Source organism: Siniperca chuatsi, linkage group LG1 (genome assembly GCF_020085105.1).
Source record: "Siniperca chuatsi isolate FFG_IHB_CAS linkage group LG1, ASM2008510v1, whole genome shotgun sequence".
In the NCBI taxonomy this organism is placed as follows: Eukaryota; Metazoa; Chordata; class Actinopteri; order Centrarchiformes; family Sinipercidae; genus Siniperca; species Siniperca chuatsi.
The window spans coordinates 27910092-27919938 of NC_058042.1; positions in this window are offsets into that span (position 1 = coordinate 27910092).

Genomic DNA, 9847 nt, shown 5'->3' on the forward strand with positions numbered 1-9847 from the left:
TTGTTTCGTTCTCTGCTGATCAAAAAAGACCTGACCTAATTATCAGCATACAAACTTACACATTTTGAGTTTATTTTTCAAGACATCTTTACTCTCAGTTCCTAGTTTTTATGAAAGATGCATTTTGAAATTCTGAAAAGATAAAAATCCTATGTGATTAAATATGTACTGCTCTTTGTCTTCATATGATAACATCATGGCAGGTAGACAATTATAAATGTATCTATCTATGTTGCCTTCATTTCCACCATGAGAGAACAAAGCCCTCAGGATGATATGTCCATGGAAACAGTCTGTATCCCTGCAGACCTGCATGGTAATTAGCTTCTTGTTAGCTGTCTTTCTCCAGCATATGGCACATTAAGATTAAATATGCATGCTTTGCTTTGACACTTACCCAATGTCTCTTAAGATGCAACACCTGCTTGTTTGGAGAAAATTAGTAAATGAGGGAAACTGGACAAAGTGACACAGTGACGACTGGCAGAGAGATTAAAACCATAAGAAAATTCAATTCTTGAGTTACATCTTCATTATTTTTCGTGAGCTTGACATTACAGGCTTTGTTTTCTTGTGATCACAGAATAATTATTTTGTCTTTTTAACATCACAAGATTTGATTTGATTTCTCTTGATCACAAAATAAATATTTTATGATTTTTTTTGTCTTTATTTTCTTTTTGTTTTGAGATTTTCTGTTCCCAATGTCAAAGGGTTGTTGTGAAAAGCCTTGTAATGATACATCACAATGCAAGTTGTCCAGGTGTTGCCTTGAATGAGTGACAAATTCATTTATTATATGAACTTGAGAGACTGCTGTCTTGCCAAATGAGCTGTCTTGTTGAGTGTGCAATGAGAGGAATATATTGTGGAGTGCAAAGCAAAACTGGAGCACAATGTGGGCTTGGGAAACAAGGTCAAGGACATTTGTGGAAAGAAGATTTTCCAGATTCCTAATTTGAATGGAACTATAAATAAATAGTCAGCTATAACACCATGCATATTTTATAGTAGATTTAGGCAGACATGTAAACACAAAAAAGTAGCACTTGTGCCCATTTATAATTTGCATTTATGCTCCTTTAATGTCAAAAATACTGACTTTTCTGTTAACAAAAGTACCTTGCATTGCACTCTGCACAGCTTGCTCTACATTAAGTTGTTTTGTTGACCTGACTGTTTAGACATTCAGCTCCTCTGGCTCGCTGACGCTTAGCAACAACAACCTTGTGTGTTTATTTTTATGTGACGTCCTGACGTTGTTTGAATTATTTCCATGGCTATTGTTTTTAACATTTAATTTGCATGTAAGGCACATTTCTACCAAGGGTGTGTATCCATAACATTTTTGGACAGGGGGGCAGCTGGGGCCCTGCGCAGGAAAGAGGTACCTATGGCTCCATAGAGGTGTTGATTTCACATAAAAGAATCAGATGGTAGGTGTCACACAAGCAGTAAAGTGTTCAGTTGAAACTGTTTAGTTTAATATTGGAAGATACAAAGTTGGTCCATTTTATTTTAAGTCCTGTCTGATCAGGCACATACTAAATTAGAAGGAGTGCACTGGGTGTGACTCATTAAATTCCACAGAGGACTAGTGCCAGTAAAAAAAAAAAAAAAAATACATCTTCAGCTCAATCTGAAAATAATATGATTTTCTTCCTATAGCTTTAAGTTTTTTTCAACTTCACCAACCCTGGTCTGAATAGTCTGTATTGGCTCGTCAATAATTCAGCAGCATTGCAACAGGGTATTGTGACTCACTGCAGGAGGCGGCTGGAAACAATTTAAAGCAGTCCGCTGCACCTTACAGGGCTACATGTTGGTAAGGGACTTGTTTGGTTTGTTAAGAAAAGAACACAGCCATTCAAGTATTCAGTTTCCGAATGACACAAATACTCTTGTGGCACCACTAAAGAAGAAGGGCTGGTTGGTTTCTTACAAGCATTGTTCGACATCCTGCGCTCCGAGGGAGCCCTGTGCTGGTGATGAAAGTAGAGGTGTTGTCTGCTCTGCCCCCAGGATGAACACTTCTCTCTACTCAGATCCAGGCATGGTTTGATATCTCCCCTCCACAGCTTTTGATCCTGCTATGTAAGCAGTGCAATATGAGGGGAAAAAGCACTGCTGTGAATATGAAAACACAGAGCGCTGGTGTTTGTTAAACAACAGCAGAAGGTTAAGAATTTCCAGTTTGATAATTACCCCATGATTATTTGCATTTGGTGGGGAGAAAGGCTGCTTTGTATGCAGTAAAACTTATAGAACTGTATGGTATGCATACTGCAGAACTTATTTAGCCTTTATCTAACAGATCACGTCTTGTTCTAATAAAATTTTCATATACTCTCCCTACAGCATTGCACAAAATTATATAGGCTACTTATTTTTTGAAAAGACAGACACCTGCTGTCACAATGCAAATCATGGTCATTTTGAAAGGACGTTATGCAAAATAGTTGACCAATAATAAGACTTCCACAAACAGTCTGTCAATAAAACTTTAAATGATGATTTTTTTTCATACACAACACGACAAAATGATTGTTAGTGTTGAAAGACAACCGCACATGTTGTCATTTTTGTTGTGTTTGGGCACATTCATGATGATCCATTGCAGTTCATTATGAATAAGAGTGATATACAGACCTGTTAGAATTATGAATGAATTCACAGCTGACAATGAAGTTGACCAGCTCTGTGCAACTGTAAGACACATTTGCTGTTGGGAAAGACAGCTCACGCAATGCAAGGGCAATGGCATTTTTGTACTCTCTCTGTTTGCATGGGTATAAAATAGTGATTTAATTGTGGCTCATAAATGTTACCTAACCAGGTGAACAGTAATGATGTGCTACAGTAGTTAAGACTGTCAATCAAATCACTATTTAATGCACACAATGTTATCTAACAACATAAGCATAACACAAGAGCACATTTCACAATTGCCTAATAAATACAGGTGCATATGAATTATGTATCCATTTAGAAATATATATGAAATACCTCCCTTACAAGAAAGTATAGTAACATTAATATAACACAAATAATAACACTAATCATATTAATGCTATATTAACATGGCTAATTATCAGAACACCAATAAGAATAATAGCAGTAAGAAACTGGATCAAACTTTTCAAGATTGCAAAAAGGTTCACATAAAAAAATACTACTTTGACCCAGATTTGATATCCAAGAAAAAAGTACAGTACAGGTGGATGACAGGTGCAACAGAGCCGCTAGCTGACAATAGATTATTTAGATGGTTGGGACATCAGAATGTCATAAAACTAGTCCCTGTGGCTACAAATTGGGCACAAATCCCCACAAAGAAATAGTTTGTAATATTGAGGTCAAGATCACCTGTATTCATATTAGCATCAAACAGCACATGCAAGTCATCCAAGTTATGATTTATTCAAATAAATCATCTAAAGACCAAATTTAGAAGAAAACCATGATGAAAGTACATACAAAACACTGACATCGAATCTATTCTGACAACATTCAGCGATACACGCTGACCTTTGACCTGTGGGGTTGGAGTGCTATTGAAGTCAACTCCGAACACTTGTCACAAAGACACTCTTAGGTTATAACCTTCAATGTTGCTGCTTTTTGGGAGCAACATGTCAGATGATAGTTTCAGAGATTGTACAGTTTGATGAACGAGCTCAAGAGGAAAAACGTTGTTTCCCAGTGTGTGTTAGCAATAAAGTTAGAGGTTGTCTTTTAAAAAGCAATGAGAAATTTAGCGTAATGTGACTTTGCCAGTATGATGCATGTCAACAGTATCTACCACTGAGCCAGTATGCACTATGAAATGCAGCAGTAGTAGTAGTGATAACTTTAATGTCTGATAAAACATACTTAAATAAATTATGAAAACTGAGGAAAAACACTGTTTAACAGCAGACATTAAAACAAACCATGATTGGTGTTTTTAAACGGTCTGTACATTACATAAGAGAAAACTAAAAGAGAACTAGGCTCTTGACAGTTTGAGCATTAAACCTTGTTTGAATCATCCTCTTCTATTGCATGTAATCTCTCCAGAAAAGCTCCTGTGCCCAGTGCTATAATTACAGCTGCTTAACTTATCTGCAATATGCAAACAAGCCCATCTTGATTGCTTGTAATGATCATCATTTTCCACTTAACTGGTAATCGGCTTTTCAGATGTTTTTCATGCAGTAAAAAACTGTGGATTTTAGGTCTCACCAGAGCTCATCTCGCACTGCACCAAATAAAAAGTAAACTCTGTGTGTGAGGACATGTTGTGATGAAAATCATAGGTCAGATCTGAAGTTGTGGAAATAAGAAAAGATAAGATAAGATAAGAAAAACTCCCTTTAACCACTTTGGTAAATCATACAGTATCAAACAAATCAAGTAAGACAAACAAATTAACTTGTGCATTACAATATTGAATGGATTGATAATCATGTGTCAGCCCAAAAGAGTGAAACAAAGAGAGAGAGTTTAGCCCCCACTCACAGTAGTGCACTTTTAGACTGAGGATGAGAGTGGTCATAACGAGATGATGGCCTACGCTTGGATCCCTCTGGGTCATTTAAGCAGAATTAAATGACCATCACTGCCCTCGTACATCAGCTTAATAGCGGGGATTTTCTCATGCACTTAACCCCTCTGTGAGTTTTAAGTATGTTGATAAATAGGAGTTTAGTACAATACCTCTGATATGGAGGTGAGCTCTCAGTGCTACATTATCGAATGCTGAGTAAGCCTAATGACGGCCTTGTACTGTTCTTCGTGTTGTTGCAGCACTTGAGGCTCTCTCCAGGGCCAGCAGTCAAATGGTTAGAGGCAGACCTGCAGACTGGCAAAGTACTCAAATTGAATTTTTCAAACCAGATATACCTTAAATTAGTATCAATCATTTTGCAAGGCATACCAGGGTGTTTAAATGTGTTGAATATGTTTTGTCTACCTTCCAGGAAGCTATTGGCTTAAGTTTGATGCATGAAATAAAATAAGATAAGTAACATTATTGAAGTTCATTCAAATTGAAGAAAGCATCGAGATTAGGGGACCTTCGTTGTCATGGTTACAATAATAAACACGTAGTTAAGGTTGTAGAACAATCGTGGTCATGCCATAAAAAAAACAACAACATTGACTTTGTCATTCTATAAAAACATCACCTGACTTCCTCCTTTGCTCCCGTCATAATTACTACGGCTGCTAGAGGGCTTCGTCACTTAAAAATCAACATATGGTGTTTTGGGGCGCTTGGGAAACAACTGATGCTTTCTCATCATAACAGAATAAAAGCAGCCATGATGTTCACTGTGATCTGCGTATGTCAAGCAGGTGTTTGGTCACACCAAACCGATTTTCATACCAAACAGAATGAATAGAAACCACTGGCTGCCTCAAAGGTAAGAAGTACCTTATTTATTGTAAATAGGAGGTAACAAGAGGATGGCCTTTAACACACAGATGCTTTGGTGCTGATCCGCATTGCCAATTAGTCTACAGGAGCGTACTGGAGCAGGGTCTGTCCCACTGTGAAATCAGTAAGTGCTTGAGGGCTCTCTCGCAGACTTTTTTTAGCCGTTCATCCACACTTTCCATAAGTCTATAATTCTGCTGACTTTGCTTGAGGGTATTATCATTGAGAGATGGCAGGAACAGTTTTCCATATACATAGCATCAAGCACTTTGATCCTTTGTTTCTTCAGATCTGAATAAACTTTCATAAAGTCAGCAACAAACAATACAAATATGAGCCTCATTTTACTGGTCTCTCTGCCCAGGTAACATGTGAAGCCCAAATCTATAAAGCATTTTGAGCCCTTGCACCCCTATTGCATTCTTACGTTTTTGCTGAGCACACGTTTTGTTAATTAAAGTGTGTGAGTGTTCAGTGCTTAGGGCATAGGGGACCCTTTCCCTAAACAAATAAGGGTTCCAATAAACAAAGTGACCCCAAGTTATTAAATTAGTTTAAAAAATATGTTGCTCCTTGCATGCTATCAGGACTGAAGAAGTGGTACTAGTCTCAGCTGAAACTCAATTTGCTTTGACAAATCACCTTTGAGTCGGAGAGGCGCTGCCCTTGCTGGTGCAGGTGAACATGCCCTACATGAAAATACCACCGTGAATTTCAAAAATGATCACTTGAAGCTGAAAGACATCTTCATGACCTCCAAACCTTGAACTGAAAGTTACATTGTTGACAGGATTTTTTTATCACCTGCACACTGACACTTTCAGCTATTTTGAGTAGTTGAGCTGGACTGACAGACTTGGATTTGGCAAAGGGAAAACAGGACCTCTGCTGCTTGTTAGAAACAAAAACTGCACAAACACTCCCAGAGCTGTGACTGCTTTGGTATCTTTATTGCCAGGAGGCAACTTGGACATTCCCTAATCACTCAAACAGCAGTGCTGGAATGGATGATTGACAGCAGGACACCCGTGATACATGTACTGTAACACACCTGTCATAACTGTCTATTTTTATTTCCCTCAGCATTTGTCAAACTCACATTCATGTTTGTACCATTTATCTTTCCTCAACAAAATCAGTTCCAACTGACCTTAAACTAACTTGACCTGAATACTGTAGCCCTTGTTTTGACTACAATTTATTTTACAGTGATTAAGTTCTCTAGCAAGTGGTGAGATAACAATCCTGGAATGATCTTGACACACAGTTTATGTTGGACGAACATGTACAAGAAGAAGAAATGACAGAGGGGGAGTGAAGTATGTCATGAAGACAATTCACTTTTTGCCTCAGGAAAGTCATACACATTAAAATCCTTTACTTATTCTTCTTCACTGTAACCATTAGGCCTATAATCACATAACACTCTAATTACATATATTGTGGGGATAGTATTGGGATAGTAATGATGCAGCAATTACTGCGTGGCAGTAAGTAATTAGAAATCATTTGCATGCCTAGAAAAAAAATACTGCAGTGTAGTGGATAGTTCTGGTCAATTCCATCCACCACACAGATATAATTTAAGTCCCATTATCTCAGTTCAGGTACTGTATACACAGGCATTAAGCCTCGTATTATGTGCAGGTTTCAGTATAGGACGGTACAGTAGCCTTTAGTTTGAATAAGAGCTTTGCATTGTTTGGTTATGTACCACCCATGTGCGCTTCTCAGGGCTAATTGCCCACATCTTTCAGTATGCCTGTGAACATTACCAACTCAAGGATGTGCTGCTTGACACTTAAGCTGTTTGCAGATGGGTAATAAAGTGTGCTAAGCTCATTTGAGCCGTGCCTTTTAAATGTTCCGCTCTGTGCCAGGGGAGCTATAAAACCGCATCACTGCTCATGTGAGACACATTCTTGTGTGGAGCCAGAAATCACTGCTCAGTCTTTCCATCAGATTATTTTGTCCCTGTACGCCTGTAAGATATATTAGAGCATGTACTACAGATGGACGGATGGATGGATGGAAGGAGGGATGGATGGATGGATAAATTGACAGATAGATTCAAATTGTCATTTGATAAATTGTTGATATAAACATATCAATTATAGTCGCTATGACTAATTAAAGGATAGGTTCAAAATATTTCAGGTCTGTCTTAAATCAATAGTCAGGTGTCCACATGTACAATGGAACAGTTTTTGGTCGCTGTCATCATTCTTCCTGCTCATACTAGCCATTAAGGGATCCATTCATAAGGTATTCAATGTATATGAATCTATATTTCAATATAAGTGATGGGGGACAAAATCCAAAGTCCTCGTTCTGTGCAAAATACTTTCCAAAGTTTATCTGAAGTTAATATGATTTCTCAAACTCATACTGATGAAGCCTCACATTCAGTTCAGACATTTTGGAATACATGGAATATTTTTGCACAGAACGAGGACAGTGTATTTTGTCCCCTACCTCCATTAGAAGCATGTTATGAAGGGATCTCTTGACAGCCAGTATAAACAGGAGGAAAGATTACAGCAAGCAGAACATGTTTCAGTGTACACATAGGCATGACTATTATTTTAAGACAGCCTTGAAAAACTGTGAACCTATTCTTTAAAAACTAATCCGCTATGGCTGATACCTAATCAGTAAATTATTTTTGGACACTCAAGATTTACCATACTGTATAGTGTAAAGGCAAAATGAAGACATAATTGCAGAGGAAAGTGGAGAAATGGTCAGAGCTGTTTCCAGATGGAAACAAAGAGAGCTTTATAGCCAAATGCTACAAAATCTTCAGAAACCAAATACCAACTATGCTCCTTTATTGCTTTAATAATGCACTAAGAGCAGACAACCACAATCATTAAGAGAGGCAATAATATCAGTCATCCCAAAAGAGGGCAAGGAGGGGAAGGACTGCAGCTTGTTTTCTCTACTGAGCACATTGTTCACTTCAAAATTGGTTAAGAAGTCAAGATACAGTATCATTATAATTCCAGAACAGGATGACCCAGACAACACAGATTTTAATATAACAAGCAAAAAGACGTGTCACTGATAATGTGATTAAGGAGAATATTAGTGTTTCTGTAATCAGCTTGTATACAAAGGAATTATCTACCTTGTACTGTTAATCACTTTCAAGAAAGATACTGTTAGGTGCTTTCAAAGTCTGTATCCCTCGCCCAGTGCCAGTATGAAGATTAATGGACATCTTTCTCAGGTTATGACCCTGGAAAGAAGTTGCCTCCAGGTCTGCCTGCTTAGCTCTGTCCTCTTCTCTTAGCTGTTTCTTTTATGGAGCCTTCAGCCTTTTATTGGGGTGAGTCGATACTGCATGTGAACTCATGACCAGCGTCAGACACAATCTATAAATCTTACAGTGTCATAACATAGCTGTCTCATATTGTGTTTGGCTGATAGGCAGGCTAATGAGTGCCAGTATTTCTTGATTAGTATGTCTTACTGTATATCATGTCACCTTATTTACTTTTTAATGCCTGTAGCCCACTCACCTAGGCTACACAGACCAACCAGCAGCATCAGTTTTCTTGCAGGGAAAAATTTATAATAAATGATTTTGTTAAATCTGTTGGCTCTGGTTGTTTGAGTGAGCCTCTGATGAGTCATAAATAGTGTTTAATTCAAGACACTGAATTTACATAATTAGTTTTATGCAGTGCCACTCTGAGTCAGCAGCTATGTTGTCTTCCATATGAAGGAAGCTGGCACATTACTTGTGGACACCAACCGCAGATTACGGTCAGCTACTATTCCGAGTCTTAATGCCACAGGGAGATCATTACTATAAGTGAACAGTGATCAGAAACATTTCTCATATATTGGTGACTATGATTATATGAAAGGAATGTTTGGAACAATTTTGTATTAATCACTTAATGGAATTCACTTCACTTTCTGAAACTATTTTTTGTTGGGGACTTCAAAGACTACACAAAGACTTTGTGTCTTTTATTTACTTAAAGTTCAGTTTCCATTGAAGCATTTCATCACTTCAGATACACTTTCGAAAGTATTTTGGCATAGAATGAGGACTGTGGATTTTGTCCCCCATCACTTATACTGGAAGTACATTAGGAAGGGATCTCTTAAAGACCAGTATGAACAGGAGAAATGATTACAGCAAGCAAAACCTGTTTCACTGTTCATATGGGGACCTTACTATTGTTTCAAGACAGACCTGACAAATTGTGAACCTATCCTTTAAAGAGAACCTATTATGCCCTTTTTCAGCTCTATATTTTTATTCTGGGATTCCACTAGAGTGGCTTTGCATGATTCACAGCTACAGTAATTTAGCTTGGAAAATAGCGATATGTGAATATTGGATGAATTTACTGTTTATCAGACCACAGATGAGACAAGAATTAGGTTGGAAAAATGATATACGCCATCAGA